Here is a 22,122-nt window from a genome sequence, read left to right on the forward strand (position 1 = left end):
TCTAACGATTCTTGATATTTCATTTTAATTATTAATTTTATATTATTAGAGAATTATAGATAATAATAAATAGATAGAGATAAATATTGTTTCTTTAGAATATTTATAAGACAGATTCAAATTTATTACATAAATTCACTTATTATTTGATTTATTGTACTTTCGTATTTATTTATTATTGCAGGGTTGAAGAATAAGGTTGAGAACATCTTTTCCACTGTTGCCGCAGTGGAAGTTTCACTAAAAATACAAATCTACTAGTTCTCCCACCATTAAAGATCATTTTAGATTCGTATGTGCCAACAGTCAGCCACGAGGCTTCATCGTCCTCACATTTACAGGTAATTAACTTTTCTTTTCTAAGTTATAATGTCGTCCAATATACTAATCAGTAGCAAAATATGCGATTTCTCTAAAGTGGACAAGTTCAGAGAATGTTGCGTTTAAAAGATATTTGCGAAAGCCGAATAGACCATATTATTGCGTCATATTTTCTGAATTTGAGTAAAAGTATCTGAAATTGAATTTTTTTATATCTCTTTTTGATGGTGACATGCGTTTTGCAATAATCCGTACTAGATACGGCATTAGTATTCATTTGCTTCGCAAATGTATAAAGTATAATAGAGAAAAATGTATAGAGTATAATAAATATAATTGATACACATAATAACTAATATATAAATTGGTGACAGAGAAAAAAATTTTATCGAATGTTTAATCAAAAATAATTAGTGAATACTTATATATTACCTTATTTTAATATGAGTTTAAATATGAGATGTATCTATCGATCGGTAGTCATATGTCGGACATGACTTTATCAAGGACATAGTTTGTTGATAGCTCGCACAGAATACTATCACGAAGATAACACATTTTTTCTTTTTTGTTATTATAAATTACCATTATTATACGTGATGTATATAATATAAGTATATTCTTCTACTTTTTCTTACCGTTGTTGTTATTACTGTATTATTAATAATAATATAAAATCAATTATTTCTAGAGGAAAACCTCATAGAATAAAAATTATATAAAAAGAATATATAATATATAAGTATATGTTCATTAATTATTATTTTTAATAAAATAATCGAGAAATGTATATACTTTATGTGCATTTGTCATCTAACGAAATTGTACCGCTGCTGTGTTCTATCTAGCACAGATCACCCTGAAACTCATTTCAACTGTGAGTGAAAGATATATAAAAAAATTGGATAGTAACACCTCATTAAATTATTAAGTAAAGAAAAAGAAACATCGGAATCATTCAGTCTCGAACTTACGATTTCTAAATTATGAATTTAGATGCTTATTAAGGTGCTACACGTTGCTTATAGAACGTCTATTTTTTTATTCTATAAAATAAAGAAAGAACTATAGATTTTTCTAAAATTTAACAATATCTTAGAAACTAACGTATTTCTTTATTTTTACCATTGAATCATCTGTCCAAAATTCCTCAAAATGCTCGAGTTAGTTATCATAGTTTTTCCGTGTAAGCATCGTATCTTGTTGTTTTGACAAACGCATTTTTTATTTGTCTTTCAAATGGTTTAGAAAAACTGTCCATCATCAGTTTATTTCGTTTACTTCGCAGAAACAACATATGCCGTTCGAGCGTGTATATGAAAATCTGTAGTGAGGATACAGGCTTTTTCTTTTTTGCTACAGATTTCGAAGGACGTTACGATACGAAACTTTCTTTTCTCGAAAAATATAGAAAACATCTTTTACACCGATAATTGAGAACAGGCGTAATTCTTTACTGATTTTGATGAACGAGATCTCATTTTAAAGAGAAAGCTTTTATTTAGGAACTCCGTTTTTCGAATTTTTGATAAAACTTTATATTTATGCATAAAGTTCTTTTATTTTATAAGTCATAATACATAGTTATATTAAATTTGAAAAGCATGTGTTATGGATAACTTTTAATACGTAGTATAATATAAATAAACGAGATCAATACGTAGATTAATTTTTTTATTAGTCTTTGCATATAATTAAAGATAAATTACATGTATTCGTTAAAATATTTCAAGTAAATTCTGGTATAAGAATATTTATTAAGATACGTTAGTTCTGATATAAAATTATTTTAATTCTGTTATAAAATTATTCTATTTTGATTGAAATGTTCTAGGAAATTTATCTTCATACATGAATTTATGAAAGATTGTACTACGGGATAGGACTAGATCATTTTTGTTGCAAAGTAATAAGATACCTGCTTTGGAGAACACTCATAATATCGAAACGCAAGTAATATTATTTTCTTATTAATCATTTAATGAACATTTAACTTTATTTTACTTTAAATTAATAAATAATTATCGTAATTATTAATAAATCATAATTATTAATCGTGTTATGTACTTTTACTATAAAATAATTAGCGCAAAATAATTAATATTTTGTTGATCAGAGTTAGACAATTAGCAATTTGCGAACTGCATGTGGTTTATTCTACACTTGCCTGTTCTGTTAAGATGGAAGAATACAACTTCCATTATTGGACTTTACTATGCCTCATGAGATGCTTTTGTTTTTAATAAAGAGCATGGAGTTGTGATTAATAAATTTATATAGTGAAGGAACAGATTGATTGACATGGTGTTGAATGTGCAGCTATTCGAAGAGAAAAGTTGCCCAGTAGGTACAAATTTGTTGTGTTCTGTTAAGATGGAAGAATACAACTTCCATTATTGGACTTTACTATGCCTCATGAGATGCTTTTGTTTTTAATAAAGAGCATGGAGTTGTGATTAATAAATTTATATAGTGAAGGAACAGATTGATTGACATGGTGTTGAATGTGCAGCTATTCGAAGAGAAAAGTTGCCCAGTAGGTACAAATTTGTTGTAGGTAATAGTTGATATTTATTAAGTCTTTTTATTCCGTAATGTTTCTATTTATTTCATTGTTACTTTTTATTAATAAATACTCAAATAATCTTTCTTATTTTCTGGCTATATTCTTTTAACGATTCTTCTTTATTATAACATTGATAGCAATGATATTCTTTTTATTTTATTTACATCATCATTGTATAATTGTTTGTACAGCCGTGGATGAATCGATCTTTGTTTCGATAAAATAAAAGAAGAATTGTGAAGTATAATTAGTCTTTTATCGTTAATTTACATTCGTTTGTGTTTTGTGATCTTAGTTAAATTTTAGGAGCATGTTTATTTGAATAGATCACACATAAAAACGATCTAGAGGCAGTGTTTGTTCGTATAAAGTTTTATTTATTTTTCTTTTTTTTTTACAGCTTCATAGATTGTACTTACGTGTAAAACATCCAATTGATATTCACGAATTATATTCATGATCCGTCTCTTAATTAATAAATAATTATACGTATTAGAGTCAGTATATCATGAAAGATAATCAAGAACATAGCACATTTCTTCTATAGGAGAACAATAGTAAGTAAATATTGAAATTTTATAACGAATATAATTTTATGATTATTTTTATTATAATAAATTTAATATAAATTTTTTTTCAATCTCTTTTTAGATCATCATTGCATTTTCAAGTGAATTTACCAAGTCAATTTATTACAACTTCAATCTATTTCATTTTCAATTTACTTTGACGTAAAACTACCTTATTTTTCACTTATTACGAATCAATCTACCCTAATTTTAGTCTACAATACGGGTGAGTGTTTTGGAGCCATCATGGAATTTCTTAATTAAGTAAGTGAACAAAATTATGTTTCTTCAATTCTTATCATGTTAAGAATGAAAAATCCAAATCAGCACTTACTGATTTTAATTTTTTCAATCAATTATTGACGAACACAACTATTAATAATTCCTTTTTTAGATTTATTCATAAATAGTACATTTTTAACTATTTTCATTTTTTTCTTGATATGTGTGTTTATTTTTATTAACACAGAGTAAATATTTGGATCATCGATTAGAGCCGTTTAATTAACGGCGCAATTAACTTTTCTTTTGTCTCTTTTATGTTTGCTCACGACATTAGTTGTGAAATCCGCGATTCATTTATTTGATATCGTTCGATATTTTGATATCAAAATACCAAAAAATGAACAAGAAGACGACAGTGATGTATAGATTCGGGAACTTTATGATTCGGCGAATCATGACTTTGTTCTCTTACCACGTGTACAAACTCGTTCGATTATTTTCATATAAAATTTTAATGAAATAGTCAATCAATTTTGTTGATAAAGGAAGAGTTTCAACAGAGTCCCTGCTTTTTAAAGAAAAAAGTCGAATTAGAATCATTGCTAAAGAACAAAGACTTTTGTATAGTTATAGTTCGTAAGATTGAGACTATAAATAATGATCATTGCGTACTATGACTATTTGGATCTTTCACTGCATACTGTTGTGTGAACTAATCGAGTTCCTATTCTTTTAATGTGAACTCTGTAAAAAATTATTCTCTCTTCGTTGGAGTATGATATTTCTAGATTTCATTATACATTTGATTTTTGTTCTCTGAAAACTATTACTAAATATTCCAATAGATTTTCAAATCCTTAGTTGTATTGATAATGTCATATACATTTCCAATAATTTTTCTTTTTAATCGTTTTACAAGTGTTATTTCGGCACCCGTGAAAATTATTGTTCTAACTGAATTATATCGCCATATAAAGTCCCTAAGAGTGAAAATGTTCATACCATCGTATAACAGAATCAGAATAATAGCAATTTTTTACAATGCTAGATCTTGTTCTGTCATTTTATCATGAATATGTAATTTAGGAAAATATTAAACATGAGTAGTGAAAAAAATAAATATACGTAAGAGAAAGACTGTACGGATAATTGCACAGACGTAAATTTACTTTTACGTAAATTAAAATTATTCTAAGTGCGGTTCCGTTCGTGATTATAATCGCAAGAATTCTCGCAGGAACTCTTGCGGTTATAGGTGTAAGTGTTACTGCTACAATTTCTACGGATTCAGAATACACCACAATAGAATCTAATGTTTTATACGTAGCTGTTAAAGATGATTCCAATGCGGCTTTATCACTCTCCTCGACACACAGCATAAATGCCGTGATTCTTAAGGTTATCATCACTTCTAGTTTTATAATGATTTACGCTAAGAATAAATTGAGTTGTAATCCTCGATTCATTTTTATGAACAAGGTCTCATGTTATTTAACTCAGATTTAACACGTTGAACTGAGGTTGATCGGAGCAATCTGAATAAAATATTGTTGTCCTCTTTACATTTTTTTCTGCCTTTGATCAATCCACAGAGCGTCTTTTATTTCTACTTACGTGTACGTCTAATACTTACTTTAGAAGCATTTTTTCTAATTGCAATATTGTGCTGCTTAGGTGTAAAAGAAGGTTGTATTATGTTTGTAGAAATCTGTAATATATCTTAAACTAGCAGTTTCTTAAATTGTCTTGTTTTTATGTTCTTTTTTATTGCTTGTAAATCACTGTAATTCCAAGGAGAAATTGTATACTAAGTTTTCGGTACTATTTTACCTCTTTTCTGATTGTTATTATTAATTGATCCGAGCGATCTATTCCACACTTATATGCGAAAATTCCTACTGCATTTAATTTTCTGGATAGTTGTTAGCTAGTAGAAAGTTCATCGATATTAAGTCTATTTTTGTACTTGGCACCATAATGGGAACGTACTTCGTAGATAGAATTCTTACGTCCCGAGAATCTCTTTGAATATCATTTCTCTTTTTTCTAAATTTATGCTGAAAAATGTCCTCGAATGCATTTCTTATTACTTTTAATTGCTTCAACTATATGAGTCTTCTATTTTAGACACGATATAATCTATTCATAGTTAGTGTACAAATTATCAATGTATAATGTTCATCTCTAGATGAAAAGCTTTTTTGTAAGTTGCAGACATATATTATATGCCAGTTCAGTTTCTCTGATATCACTAACTGACTTTCCACTGTAGATCCTCATTGATCATGTATATTCTTTAGAAGAGCATAATTTAAATAATTTTATTACGTATTTATGGGTTTTGTTTGGAATATATTGCTTATGGAATATCAATTTTCCACACCAAGAAATTAATATTTCGTCAATGACGATATTTTTTCCTATTATAAATCTTTTTATACTTCTTTGTTTTTTGTTTCTGAAAAGTATAATATTTCGAATCTGTTCCATAACATATACAATGAGCTTTTTGAAAAATAATCGTTTATAGGATTATTTATTATTATTCTTACTATAGGATTATTATTATTATTCTTACAAAACCCATCCATAAAATTGATCCTAAAAATTTAAATATATCAAATTTCTATTTCTAATACATTCTACATATGGATTAGTTGGTGTTCATTAATACATCCGTGCCAATATAGTTAGTGTGGGTTTACTTAACTCTTGTTTTCTATGTCTGTTTATTTTTTTTTGCAAGCAAATCTATCAATTCGTTATTAATAAATAAAGATGATGTTGCAGTAAATGAAAATGATTTCTGATGTCCATAAAGTTCAGTCCATTTAATGCACTTAATTGTAGTTTTCTCGGCATTATCATCTTTGATATCTTTCTTAGTTATTAATTTTTGCTAAGTCTGTTCAATAGCATTTGTAACAAAGTCACTATCACAACTACTGCATTTATCAACGTCTGAATCAGAATCCGATGATAAAATTCTATTTATATTTTTCTTTTTAAAAAATCTAAATTGTTCCTCCTTACTACTACACAAATTTTTCTAAAATTTATGTTTCTTCTTCATTACTAAATAATTGATGAAATGATATTTCTTCTTTCTGCCATTTTAAACAACTAAAGTAAAGTTTAACTTTTTTATCGACTACAGACTTTCAACAAAGAACATACTATTTTTTAGATACTTTTTTTCGACTACAGACTTTCAACAGAAACGTTGTGTCGTATTTAGATACAAATGTTGAGATGTTCATGTTTAGTTAGTTGTCCTGACTATTTCTGGTTGAGGAATAGTGATGCTATCGAGACTCGGTTTTTATTCGAAATATGTCGATCGAATGAATGATTTCTATCGAATCATCTATGAAGACATTATTAAAATTAGGAAAGAAAATAAGAAGAAGAGAAGTTTAAGTAAAAAAGTATATGAAAAGGGAAGTAATGATATCCATTGGTTGGCCTATCAAGATAGATTGTTCAAAATGATGAAATAATCTCAAGTATGATTCTTTGTTTTCGTAACCATACTGATACCTTAATACTGAATTGATATCTTAAAGGTAGGTTCCAGATAACCACGGCTTGTTTCGTTTAAGAATCTAATTTCACTGTTCATTTATTGTCAGACTCGACACATTATCGAAATTGTGTACTAACAATGCCTAAATTCGAACGATGCTGGCAAATCGTGGGAAACGTAAGAAATATGCTTCTTTTTATCTAAGCATTTTCTTAGAGAGTATCTAACGATATCCCAATTTTTAAGAATATTTACCCTTGAGATGTTTATCTATTATATGATCCTTCGTAGGTTCATATAATACAACTTGAAGATGTGCATGCAACAAATTGCTTCAATAAGAAGAAATAGACATGACCATGATATTGATTATTACTACCTTCTCTCATTGAAAGAAACAAGAACCTATTCGCAGAGAAGGCGATATCTATAGAATGAGATCTCACTCTTGAAAACACCTTTTGTGTAACGGCGTTCGTGGCCTGACTGAGATATTTATTTCAATTTGCCTGGCAATCAATCTCTTAAGTGAGGATTTCGCTTCTTCGAATTTTTTAAAAAGTTTTATTTTCTTTGAAAAAAAAAATCGTGTCAAAGAATGATGTTTTTCTGAGAACGGAATTCATGCATAAAATATAACTTTTTCAAAAATTCGAAAAAGTGCGATCCTCCCTTAAATTTTCAACCATTTTATCTGATTATTATGTTACCGTGAGAAGTAACATACTATATAAGTTTTTACATCGATATGGTAGGTGCATGATGGAAACATCGTTCGCCACTTTTTGCGCTTGTTTTCATATTTTATCTATATTTGGCTTTGGTACCTATTACATTCGTCGAGAATGACGCGAACAGTCTGAAAATAATACACATTGTAAACAACGTATTTTCATTTATTTATAAAAATATTATAGGTACTTTAAAAAATAAATAAATAATAATTTTATGATGCACAAGTATTAAAAGAGTTGTCTACTACGAAGCAGATGATTCATATATTGTGGTATGTTTTCAGTATAATATTACTGGAAAAAATATTTTAGTATTATTATAAACTCCCCGTTGAATGTCTACGATTAACAAATACAGCTACATATGGTTCCGAGCGAGCTTGGAGCTTATTGGCCATTATTATATATCAAAACGATTTTAATAACAAACATTGAACATTTTTTTGTTTTAAACTTAAGATAGTTGGTTTGAAAGAACGTGGCTCGTCAATGTTCCATATTATATAAATTTTTGAAGAGATTAGGTTGCAGAAAAAGATAAAATTTTTGATGGAGTCAAGGGAATATTCGAGAACTATTTCTAATGATAACGAATATTGCGGATAATTGCATCTTAGGACGAGACATTTTGTCAAAGATGGATTTGATAGACGTGGCAAGTTATATTATGAAGCTCAGGTTCGATAGTGAGGATTGTATGAAAATTAATTAATAGTTTGAATGACATATTTCAAGAAAACTATAGGAATTTCTTGATGAGCAAGAAAAGGATTTTTCAAAATTCTTTTAAGGTTTTTTAGAAGAGTTTACAGGAAATTCTGGAATCGTTGAATGTATCATAAACTGATCTCTTATAAAACGAGTTCCTCGGAGGATTCTCTATTTGAAAGGAGGAAGGAGAAATTGCCGATAGATCATGGATTAGATTTAGAAGTTGTTAAGAATCCAAAAAATTAGGACGACAGCGTTACATTCCCAATCAAGTGAAAGCAAGCACAAGACGATAATTGATCAAAATTCGTTAGGACTAGAGAGCTTGGGTTCACTGGATTCTATTGTTTTTGTTAGTTTATAGATCCAGAGGTATAAGATAACCAGTTTATGACCAGCAAAAATACTAAGTAATTTTTAAGCAAAATGCTAAAAAAGACTTAAGAATGCTGTTCATTCGGATGAGAAGAGGGAGATACATGTTAATACTTACAAGAGACTTAGGACAATGCTAAACGAAATCCATATAACCGTGAGTGAATGGATGGAGATGAAGGATGAATACCTGATATAATTGTAAAGTGAAGAAGAAAAACTTAGAAGAGGCTCAGAAAATATGATTGTTCAACTCTCACGTAGAAGTAGAGCGCAGAAACTCGAGAGAAATTGGGGAAGTCTGTATAAAATTTTGAAAAAGATCAACGATGTAGTATACTGCATAGGAAAATCTTCGAGAGAGAAAGAGAAAATTATTCTATTTAGTCTAATACTATTTATAGAGAGATCGATCAAAAAAGGAATTAGACAAAATGGTAGGGATAAATCTACGAGTAATTAACGCTTTTGTATGAATGGTTAAATATAGCGTCAATGTAGGATAACTGAATATGAAGGGAGAATGACAATTCCATTCTCTGGCATGGGAAGTGAGGATCCGTATCAAAAAGACATATGATCTTCCTAAGAATCTTAATGGATTTATCAGAGATGAGGAATCCTAGAGCCGAAGGTTAACGACATGGAAAAATTAGGAGAAATCCTCTGAGTGAAGACATCATTTGTCGAAACGATAATGAAGAGAAGGAAGCCAATGTTATGAGCCAGCCTAAAGGTGGTCCGGAGCGGATAGACCGTTTTTAGATACCAAAAAGGCTTTAACAGTAAACATTGATCATTTTTCTATTTTCGAGGGAAACTGTCTAAGAGAACGTTGCTAGTTATTAAAATTTGTGTAATTTAGATTTTTAAAGAGACTCTGGGTTGTATATTTGTATATAACGTTTATGTTGTTACGCCGGAGAATGTTTTGCAATTCCAGGCTTATAGTTTAACATATATTATACAGTGTATATCTTCTTTCCATTCACATTATTCTATTGAAAATTAGCACTATTTTCTTAATGTCTTGAACGATTTTTGACAATCCCAATTTCACTTAAATACCATTGCATTTTCCATTAAATAATACGAAGATGTTATAATTACCTTGAAACCCTTTACAAATTTTCAATAATAAGAGTACAATTCCAGCAAGTTTCTACTTTGTTTCTTATTTTACGGTATAGACCGATTCGCTGTAGTATTAGTGTTCTCATAATCCGTAGACAGACCTTTACCTGATATAGCATGTCTTTTTCATACTAGTACCGCTGAAGAGATCCAAGGCCTAAAAGATTTTTCTATCCCCTGTTTCCTCATATCCTTAATAGTAAAGTGTCAAGTGGCATTTCTTTTTTTGTAATTCTTCAATTAAGGATATATTAGTATAATGTATGTATACGTATGATATCCTTTTACTCGATTCAATAATTGTTGCTACAGATGTAGGATAATTCTAGTGCTTACCAATAAATCTGGAGAAAGATTTTCGCAAATGATACTTTCATAATATGGACTATATTATACAGATATAATGTTTCTGAATCTGCTAAAATATATATTCGAATACTCCTCTTGATAGGTTTATTAGAATTGTATGTAATAAAACTTATTTTTCCTTTAAATTTTATCACGCAATATTTTCCGCTCAAATATTTTTTCCAGGTCAGAAATGTTCGGAAAATCTTGAATTTATATATAAAATTACTGGCTTGTTGAATACAAATTCTAATATCATTTCTCACAAGATTAGATGTTTTTGAAAACTCTCACGTTATCGACAATTCTTGTTTTTCCGTTAAAAGGAAAACAATTTATTTTAGACACTGATGTTTCTGGTCATGGAATAAGAAAAGTTCTATAACAGATACAAGATATTTCAGTAGGGTTTTCAATAAGGACGAAAGAAATTATTTCATTACCAGACGAGAATTGCTCGCCGTAGTAAATTCCGTCAAAATATTTCATTACTATTTACATGGAACAAAATTTATATTGTGATTATATCATGTGTCTCTTTGATGGTTACTTTTTTAAAAAATTTGGGTGGACAATTGACTCAATAACTTGAGCAGCTACGTCGTAATGATTTTGAAGTTGTGTAAAGAGAAGGCAAGTCGCAAATGTGCAAATGTGTTATCCAGACGATCATATTAGGAGACGCAATGTAATTATTGTGTGAAGCAAGAAATGATGGAGGAACGGAAAAATTTGATAGATTTCAGGAATTAGAGCGATCGGCAATTAATGTTATTGTCAAAGCAAAAGAGAGAGGAAAATGGCCAAATTGATAGGAGATTTTAGCAAAAAGATCATCACTAAAGATATACTTGGCATAATTAAATAATTTATTGAAAGAAGGAAATAGGAGGATCCAAGTATAAAATTTCATATTATTCAAATCGTTGTTTCTCAGGCGAAATATGAATTGAAGATATTTTGTGAGAAATGCATGATGGTTCCATGGGAGGATACTTCGGTGTACAAGGTTTGTCCAGAAAGTATTCGATTTTGTACTATAGCAGAAGAAAGAATTAAATATCCTCTTGAAAATTCCCTTTAAAAGCTACAACGTACTTCCAATGATCCTCTCACTTTCAGAAACACTCTTTGTACTTAACTTTCGGAACAGCTAACAGCCGTTTCATCGCGTTCTGTTTTACTTCCTTCATGCCATTGAATCGTTTTCCCTTAAGAGTATTTTTCAATTCCCAGAAGTCGCAGGGAATTAGATCAGAACTGTATAAGTGCTGACAAAGCTGCATCTCAAAAAAAATTGTCGAATAAATTGATGAATAGGCAAGTCTTATCACGATGCAGCATCCAGTTGTCATTTTTTCACAAATTTGATTGTTTTTTCTTATCATGTCACGCAATTGTTCCAACATTTTTTTGTAATACTTTTTATTCATGTTAGAGCATATTCATGGTGAATAACTTCTTCCTAGTCCAAAAAAAATAGTGAATATAAACTATCAAAACAAAGGTCGCTTTCAACTATTTTTATATCTCCTAAACCACTCTTTAATTTGTGTATCACTTATGCATTTACCTCACTCATGTACTTTGCGAATCATGTGGATGGTTTTTAAACACGAATCGTCAAGTTTTTGGCAAAATTTAATGCACATTATTTCTTCGATGCGTTCAATCATCATGAAATGCGATGAGTACGATATTCAACAGCATATCGTTATCAACCGAAGACTACCTGACAGAGGCTCTTATCAAAATTTCCCCTAAATAATGACCTATTTTTAACAATAGCATATCCAGGTACAAGATTGAAGCAAAAGATTGGATACTTTCTAGACAAATATCGTAAATAAAACTTCGCAGAGAATTCGGAAAAGATATTATTGGAAAGATATTATCCTATAAATAGGAGATAAAAGATTAGTGCAAAACATATACAATTTGCGTTGCCAGAAAAGATCCAACAAGAAAAGGAAAGAGTGAGATGCTGATTTACAACGTATACGGAATGCCTTTTGAACGAATGCAAATGAGTATTTTAGATCTTTTTCCAAAATCTTCATGAGTAAATAAATTTTTTCTGGTAGTAATAGACTATTTCAGTAAATGGTTAGAAGTATTTCCCCTTAGGAATTTTATGACGAAAATAGTAGTTGTAATTTTTAAAACAGTAGTTGATTAATTCACTATTATATTATTGCTACATGAGCAAATTGTTTCTATACACTGAGTACCTTGAGAATTACAAACCGATCAGAGTAGAAATGTTGAATCTAAGTTATTTAAGGAAATTAGTAATCCGATAAACTAAGATAACAATGTTATATTTGTAATCAGACGGTCAAGTTGAACGTCAGCATAGGACGATAATAAATTACTTAACTCAAGATCGAAACAATTGGGATCGATGGATCCCGTTATGTTTGAGGATCTATAGATCTGGAAAACATAAGAAGACTGGATTGTCTCCAGCGGAAATGCTTATTGCAAGAAATTTAATAATATCATTGGATCTTCTTCAGGGTTGTCCATCTGATATGGAAATCCTCTTTCTTATAGTATATATGTATACCTTATGCTTATGGATCGATGTTTAAGATAAAATTAGATGAAATTCACAGAATCGTGAGAGCAAATGGAAATTAAGTCCTGTAAAATAAACGCCTAATATGATCGAGATGGAAAATTTAAAAGTTCAAAAAGGTGTAGTTATTTAAACTTATTATTATGAGGGTTATTATAACCCTCAACGTAGGAAGGGAAAAGCACAGAAGCAATTAAAAAAGCTAAGTAAAATAAAACAAGTTTAAAAGAATTTTATATACAAAATTTCAAGGAAAATCAATGATGTGATATTCTCTATGAGAAAAAGAAATAAAATCGTCCATTCGAACTCAGATGGCCTACGTAGCATTTAACTGTTAGATATTTCATAGATGGATGAGTTAGAATATTCCGAGGATGCAGGCATTAAGGAGGCAATGAACTAAATATTTCATATCAATGTTCAAAAAAGAAGGAAAAGTTGTTTTAATAAAAGAACATGTACCAAGAAAATTCTACCGGATATAATTTCCGTTTTAGTAAACGTTTCAGTGAAGCCACAAAGTTTGGGTTGAGTGAGGGAAATGCTTGAAGAAAGGAAGAGTATAACCCAGGAGCAATCCGAGAATGAAAGAAGAGGAAAAAAGAAGAGAGATCTACGCTTAAAATAGTCGATTTTTCGGGGTTGTTTTTAAACTGTGATTTTTCTTCCATAAGGAGTGGATGTATGCTTCAGGTGAATACCAGGTCAGCCATCAGATGGGATAGACTCGTGGTACTTTATAGTCCTTTTCATGTCTATGATACTGTAATCTACAACAAGAAAGCGCCTAGAAGGAGAATTTCCTTCTGGAAAGAAAGTCAAGAGATGGGTCCCACTTTGATTTATGAAAATCTCGCGTCGGTTGGAACCAAAAACTTCGGAATACAAGGAATCTTGCAAGAAAGCGAAGACTTTAGTTATCAGGACGACAATTATAGAGATGGAGGATATATACGAGAGCCTAGATGAGTTCGAAATAAACTCGAAGAGAATAGTAACGAGTAGTAACTAAGTACTGAGAGAATTTGATATAAAACAACGTGTTGTCCTCTGTTTTCGGAAGGAACTCGGTTAAGAGGACGCGATTTACAAACGTTTCGGAAAAATTATTACTTTCTTAAGAAAGCTTGTAAATCTGCTAATTGTACACACGTTGTTGCTTGTTAAATGTTAAAGTTCGTTTCATGCGGAATTATGTGGGGGCGTGTATATCAAATCTGTCTATAATTACATTCCTTAAACTAAATTTTTCGTGCATTCAGCCATTCTGCGCTAATATCTGTCCTTAGATATTTTCGATGTCCTCGTTCGTTGTTAATTCATTCATATTGTTCACCCAGCATTTAATATATTTAGTCGCAGTGGATGTCTCGTAGGGACCTTCATGAACGCCCACTTTTTCAACAACGTAGCGATCATTCTATAATATTTTTTGTAATTCGATAAGAATGAAGATATTGAGACGTAAACTTCAATCTACACCTAGATCGCGTTCTCTTGATGATAACAAAATGAACAATAATATAAGGTATAGTTGATTTTCTTCGTCTATTAAATCCTCGACGATTCTTTCGATACTCTTTTGACTTATCGAATACTCTGTTTGACTCGATTTCTTATTTTGTCTCGATTTTCTTAAAACATGCAAACTAATTCTTTCTCTATCAACCCACGGAGAGAGATCTTGATATTTGCCCTGAAAAATAAATTAAAGGTGTTGTTTTTATTGAAAAAATAGATATCATTTTTATTTAAGAAACAGACCGTATTTTAACAGATTGAAAAATAATGATATTAATAAAGATATCAAACTGCAAGATGTTCAGTTAGATTTTTCATTTAAAACTAGAATTATTATTTTCATATAATTATCCACATCTAATTAACTGTCATTATATTCATAGATGTCACTCGAATAGTTTCTATAATAGTATTCAAATGTAACTTAACATTTTTAATGAGACTTTTGCAGTTATTTACCACACTGAAGGAAAAGTAACCAGAATTTCGAAATCGTATTATCGTGATCGAGGATAATTCTAGGTACCTTATTTCACTATCTTGGTAGATGTATACTTATACGCGAGATCTACATTTCTTCATATTACCAAGATTTTGAGATTCTACGTAAGATTGGTTTGATATTGATCGGAATATTTCATCCAAAAATTAAATAACAGTAACGTAATTCTTCTATAGTAGGGTGATAAATAATGAATAATATATACACCTATATATATATGTATATATTCTACATTTTATATATGATATATTATATTGCAGATACTTTAGCTCATGTCGATTATCACGAGCCCTTCTCCAAACGATAGTTTCTGTTACTAATTTCTTAAAAAGATTTTTGTACTTCTGATTTCGACAATATCCTTTAATGGGAATGAGATCTGGGAATACCCATTGAACCTCCAAGTTAATCAAATGCGCTCCTCCAAATGTTAGTTTCGCCTCCTTTCTAGCCAGTAATACGATTTCTTTCTCTATTCATCTGATTTTTGAAGTCGTTGGGAATTAATCGTTATACTCGAGGTGCATTTTTTGTTGGTGAACTCAAAGTCCAATTTTGCCAACCAAGTTCCTTTCGCATTTTGGATATTTATATCTTGGTCTAGGGGATGCCTCAATTTAACCGAATTTAAATAAATTGGCCTAAATTTGGTTGGATACGTCCAGATTTTCTGAAAATGCCCATAATTGCTTGGAGATTTCCCTAAATTTATCCGATATTGCTCGAATTTACTCGAATTTGCACGAATTTACAAGAATTAGTCCAATTTTGCGCGCAATTTTTTAAATTTGTTCGAATTTATCCGAATTTACATGATTTTTCTCGATTTTGTTTTAAACTGACGGAAAATGTATATATATTACCAGATTTTGCTAAAATTATCAATATTTTCCTGAATTTGCCCAATATTGCTTAAATTTTTCCGAAATTGCTAAAATTTGATAAAATTCACCAGAAGATGTTTAAAACTATCCGAATTCACACGAACTTAATCGAATTTACTTAAACTTAACCGGAATTATTAAATTAGCTGAGAAACACCCGAATTTAATCGAATTGAACCGCACCTATCCAAATTTTTTAAATTACATCAAATACACCCCAAAATGCATACAATTATACGGAAACACCCGAACTTAGGCGGATTTACTCAAATTTATTCGGAAATAACAAATTTGTATGGAAGCATCTGAATTTTAACCAAATTGAGCGGGACCTGCCTGAGAATTTTGAATTAGATCGAATGATTAGATACCCCCGAAAATGTATAAAATCAACCAGATTTGTAATAAAATTTCTCCTTCCAAATATCGTGAAAATAATTATTCAAACTATCTGGTCCATCCAAATTGAAACGTTTTTCGTCAGAAAAAATAATTCTTCTCCATTTTTTATAACAGTGTGTCGGTTGTTTTGCGAACTCTAATCTAGCTTCTTTATATTTCTTAATGAGATGAGTTTTTTAACATCTTACGCCTTTTTAAATGTTTCCACTTTTTTACTATATGTTGTACAGTTCCAACATTTACTTTTACGTCGGGAAATTGTTGCTTTGGGACGACCACCTGAATGTTTTTTAATATAATTTACACTATTTTTTAAATAGTTATATGTTATACAACGACTTCGTCCTAATATTTTTAAAATTTCAATCATGGAATAATCTTAAATTATTAATTACTTTAATTTTACTTTCGTTCAACTTTTTTTCACATGGAATTTTATAAAACAACAAATTTGACACACTAAATATTATCTTTAACGTTACACGTTTAACATCGACGATTTGAATAAAAATTTTATTCGCACACTGTTCCTGTTTGAATACTTAATAGAAATTGTCCTATAGTTTTGTCGCGGAGTCTGTATATTTATATATATACACACACACACACACATATATATATATATATATATATAAATTTATAAAAAAATGAAAATTAACCCTATATATGTTCTATATATTTTCTATACATTCCGAAGAATCGAATGGTTGAAGTACCGGAGGACCGGGCTTTCTTTCAACAAACAACACTTCTAAATCTATTAAAGAAGGTTAGTTTTTATTTCATATTGTATACTTCACATATCTATAATCTTTATTAATTTCTTTTTATTATAAAAGTAAAAGTTGCTTGTGTGAGAATTCTGAAGAATTAGCAAGGCTTTCTGATATCTGTTCTATATTTTGTTACAGATAGTTATTAAGCGAAGAAGAAAGAGAAGCTACAAACGAAGAATGTAACATGCCGGAAGAATAAAACATTTGTGAATCTATGACAGATGAATATCTAAAAAGTAAAGGGTTTTTTGTAGACCAAATCTTTCTATAATAATTGGAGCATCTAAGCTTTCAAAAATTATCGGTATGTTTCTTTCGAATTTATTTATATTTTAAACTATGCATTAAATTTTGGAAATCTAATATATCTATGTTACTTATTAGGTGCTGCTGGAGGTTTGAGAAACTTGCTTTTTCAAAAATAACAAGTCTACCCTATGCAGGATTTTTATATTATTCCGAAATCCTTCAAGAAACTCCATCTGTGAATCTATTGAAAATCTTTACAATCAACTACTTGTACGGTAGTAGTGTAATATATATTCCCAGTAGAATTATTTCAGGATTTATGAAGAAAATCAGCTAGACATGCTGCAGTCAAAAGTACATCAACTCATTTACTTGTATCGATGCTTCTCAGAAAGATACGTACGATAATATTGGACAATAAAGAACCAAAGAAACAACTCTATTAGAAATGCTCCAACTATTAGAGAAACATATGGTGCTATAAAAGTAACTCTACTTTCTAGACATTCAACTATCTTAGATTTTCCATTTTTCTATTTCGCATATAGTTTCTTTTTTTCTTCGCTTAATAACTTCGCTAATTACAAAATATAACAACAGAAATCAGGATGCATTCCTAATTCTTCAGGACTCTCATAGAAGCAACTTTTACTTTTATGATAAAAAGAAATTAGTAAATGTTATAGATATCTGATTTATGGAATATAAAATAAAACCTAGTCTTCTTTAATAGATTTAGAAATGTTTGTTGAAGGAAAATCCAGTTCTCTGCTTCTTCCATCATTCGATTGTAGTTAGAACTTCTGTTCTAAATTTTCCAACTCGTCAGATGGTGACACTATTAATACTAAACTATACTAATTTCCAACCTTAAATTATATACACGAATAATAGTTACACGGAAACATAGTAGTAAAATTAACAGTAGAGGTCAATAGAAAAGCAACAATTTGAAATACGTAAAATTATAATTCCCAAAAGTGGTTGAAACATGGTTGTCATTCCATTTTATGTCTCACTACCTTATTTAGATCGAATTAATTAGAGAAAAATATTTCTTCGTATTCTATCGATTGATGACATTATTCTGACAGATAACTTTAATAATGTTAAACAATCAATTTGGCAATAATGTCGCGCGTTCGAAAGTCGAGTTTTCATGGAGTATTTTTAGAAATATATTCATTTATTTGTTTAAAAGTTATTACGCCTTATAAATGAGATAAAATAAAGAAGATATATTTTGAAATTTTATTACAAGGAAGATAATAATGCCGCTCCAACTCTTAAAAAAATTTGTGATGTTTATTAATCGATGTATTAATAATGAACATCACACATAGCTACATTAAATGTTTTCAATATAGAAGGTATGATGTAAGTGATGCAAGTGAAGTCAACAACTAATCATCGATCATAAAACAATCTTATATCATTCGAAGAATGCTGAATATAAAAAAAATCCAATGTTTGTGTCCCACATGATTCAATAGTGAAACATTTAATGGATTGTATTTCTGTCTGGGAATCGTTACTAAAACCAATGCTTTTTGAAATAATCTACGAAAAGGATCATTATGTATAGAAGGAGAATCAATTGTTGCCGCCTGTTCAAACTATTGATCATAATCTCTATTCTAAACAATCGGAAAATGATTTGCTTTTATATTGAAATACGAAGAAACCTTTTTGGAACGCGCGTTTTGTTAATTTCTTTTTCTTGATGTATTCGATGTTGGAAATTAAGTCCATAAATTGGAGTATTGTTAAATTAAAATTTTAAAATTGACTTCAAACAGCTTAAAAAGAATATCGCTGAAAGATTCCTGTCTTTTGCTTGGTGACAATATTATTGTACGAGTATTCTCAATTCTAACAAAAAGTAGCAATTGTTGATTGCATAATTTAATTCATCCATCATTTTTAATATGTTCTATCCATACTGACAAATCTTTTATAAATTATCAACTGGAATGCCCCATTTTATTTATTTTTTCCTTCTCGAAAGATTATTTAATATGATTAAGACATATTTTTTAAGTTCTATAAGCCAAGATATATGTTATGAATTTCCATGATAAAATCTAAAGCCTGAGTAACTCCATTAACTCTGACATACTGCAAATATTGTAAGTGCTTTCCTATAAAATTAATGAAAATTTGAGTCATACTTTTTTATTTGTCTACCTGTTTTGTTTTTCTAGTTGTCTACTAGAAATATGTACTATAAGAAAATAGAAAGTCTCTAAGTTGAATCAAAATAAATAAGAATATAAAAATAATAATTGGATCATTTCATTGAATTACATATACTATGATTTCAGATAAAATCTTTCTTTCTTATCTCTTCTCTCTAATCTCTTTTTTTTAAATATTTGTGTTTATTTTATGCTATATCTCTGATTTTAGAGATTTAATATCAAAAAAATGGTACAAATGAACTATGCAAAAATTAAGAGTCAAACTTAAATAGTTCCTGAGAAAACGAATCATTTGTTTAAAGAAATAAAGCTTTTCAGAAATTGTAAGTAAAAAATAATTTAAATAAAAATTTACTTTTTAGTAAAAACAGCAGTCAAAACCATCCATCACCATAATGTTTCTTCTTCTTCTTCTTTTGTATTATCTAAATGAATTCTCTTTCATCTTTCCAAAAATCTTGCTTTTTTAGATAGTACCTAGGTTTGTAGCTGTGCTTTATCAACTTGCTCCTTTTCTCAACAGCCGTTTTACCTCCTAACTCTTCCAATCTGCATGCAATATCAGCAGTAAATATAATAACTGCATCATATAAACCAAGCTTCAATGAATGAGATTGCACAAATACATTCTTTGGTACACTTGTTCACACAACGTTATTAAAAGGATCATTTACATTGTCTTCTTTGCGAGACATTTCTTCAATACATCTGAATATGTCAAATTTCTTTAAAATGGCCTTATAGTCAATGCAACAGACTTGGGTAAAGAATTTTTGTAAATAAAGCTCTGCCCCAACTATTTTACATTTACACCAATCGCTTGAAGAAAATTTTGTCGTCCACAGATACTATATGAAAAACTGTTGTACATATAGCTCTTTTCATAATATTTAGGTTATGTTTAATGTATCGTATGGCTTGACCACAATATTCTAATAGTTAATCAATGGTATTGTCTGGGAGACAAGCCTTGATAATCTTTCTGTCAAAACCAGTCTTTCAGATAGATTCTCCTTCCTCCATGAAGTCGTATTTTCATTTTTATCATTATCCTCATAGTTATTCGATTTAAAACATTGTTTTTGGTTTATACAATTTCGACAAGAAACTATTGAACTCTACAAGCTAACGTTTTAGCAACATCTTTAGTGATGTTTCTTCTTCTTTTACTGCAAACTAGAAATTATAAAATCATCGAATATCAAATTGAGAATACTTAAATCTATAATTATATCATTATCATTATTGTTTACATTACCTTATTTGAATATTCACTTTATCAGGCTTCACTAATTTCGTTTTTCAGAAACTTGATGACGTAGTAGTTGATATATTGAATGCATTTGAATCCTAACCTCACTAGCAACTTCTGAAATAATAAGATAAGCTCTGTAGTTCTGATTTGCTTTACTTGTTTACTTTCTTAAACATTCCTCTAACTCCTCTCATTGTCAAATATTATAATTAATAAGAATCAAAACATAACCAAGATAAAAAGAGAAACATTGCTCATCTCATAAATAAGAAGAACATTGCTGCTCGATCATCAAATAAATTAGAAAGACAAAAAAGGAAAACAAAAGCAAAATAAAAATTGTAGATACTATTTTAATGATAAAAAAATCAAGGTTAACTTTTTTGTATCAAATTGCCCTACATAATACTTTTCTACGCTGTACCGTAGATAACATGGACATAAATTCAACAATGTAGGAGAAAGGTATATTTGTTCAATAATTTGTCGAGAAAATAATTTTTAATTTAATAATTAACCTTATAAAAGCGTTAATCAAACAATAACTCACTCAAGATTATTTCTTCGCTGAATATAAATAGTAACCTCTTTTTCACAATATATAATCGCAGGTTAGCAGAGCATCAAAGTGTCATAAATACATGTGCTGCCACGAAGAGCGCACTGACGAGTGGTTGACCAATCACAGAGCAGTGAAGCGACCAATGAGAATGCTTCATATGACAATGAGTCGCATAGACAGACGAATAAAGACCGTCGAAATGCTCGCTCATATAAGATCTGTATGCGATTGTGGAAAGACGTAATTATTAAATATAAGTTTTTACAAAAGAAGATCCCGAATCTGCAAATTCAAAAAAGTATGAAATGATCAAGATATATGGAGCGTATATAGGTATGTATTAAGCAATTTTATTTTCTTACGCAAATTCACTTCAAAGGGATAAAATTAATCAGTGAAGATCGATGTATTTTTCAATTTTATAGTATAACCAGCAGAATAATAGATAGAAAACAAAGTTTTAGACAAGTTATTTTTTTTAATTCGGACTAACATTTGACGAAATGCATATCAATTATTTTTATGAATGGGTAAAAGTTATAAACAAAAGTATTAATAATTTTCTCTAAAATTTATTTTTTTATGTGAAATCAATCTGGTTAATTATCAACTTATTAGGTTTATACTTATTTAATAATTGTTTAAAGATAATTAAAATATTTGGTTAATTAAAAAAA

The 22,122-nt window shown here is 29.4% G+C and overlaps 3 long non-coding RNA genes across 7 annotated transcripts; 2 read left to right on the forward strand and 1 right to left on the reverse strand.

Annotated features, from left to right (window-relative positions):
* LOC127072449 (uncharacterized) lies at nucleotides 1-13,274 on the forward strand. 4 transcript variants are annotated; one of them, XR_007785441.1, is made up of 5 exons: nucleotides 1-341; nucleotides 2,156-2,664; nucleotides 2,763-2,857; nucleotides 3,288-3,444; nucleotides 3,539-13,274. It is a non-coding gene; the product is annotated as an uncharacterized LOC127072449 (long non-coding RNA). The 4 variants fall into 4 exon arrangements; XR_007785439.1 differs by having other exon boundaries at nucleotides 2,156-2,274; nucleotides 2,438-2,857; XR_007785440.1 differs by having other exon boundaries at nucleotides 2,156-2,878.
* Nucleotides 11,358-21,559, reverse strand: LOC127072448 (uncharacterized). 2 transcript variants are annotated; one of them, XR_007785437.1, is made up of 5 exons: nucleotides 21,434-21,559; nucleotides 20,887-20,997; nucleotides 19,984-20,804; nucleotides 12,083-14,789; nucleotides 11,358-11,974 (listed from the first exon to the last, which is right to left on the reverse strand). It is a non-coding gene; the product is annotated as an uncharacterized LOC127072448 (long non-coding RNA). The 2 variants fall into 2 exon arrangements; XR_007785436.1 differs by lacking the exon at nucleotides 11,358-11,974 and having other exon boundaries at nucleotides 13,298-14,789; nucleotides 21,402-21,504.
* Nucleotides 16,839-19,608, forward strand: LOC127072450 (uncharacterized). Its single transcript, XR_007785442.1, has 3 exons — nucleotides 16,839-17,171; nucleotides 17,314-17,482; nucleotides 17,563-19,608. It is a non-coding gene; the product is annotated as an uncharacterized LOC127072450 (long non-coding RNA).
* Nucleotides 21,560-22,122: the final 563 nt, after the last annotated feature.

Source organism: Vespula vulgaris, chromosome 25 (assembly GCF_905475345.1).
Source record: "Vespula vulgaris chromosome 25, iyVesVulg1.1, whole genome shotgun sequence".
In the NCBI taxonomy this organism is placed as follows: Eukaryota; Metazoa; Arthropoda; class Insecta; order Hymenoptera; family Vespidae; genus Vespula; species Vespula vulgaris.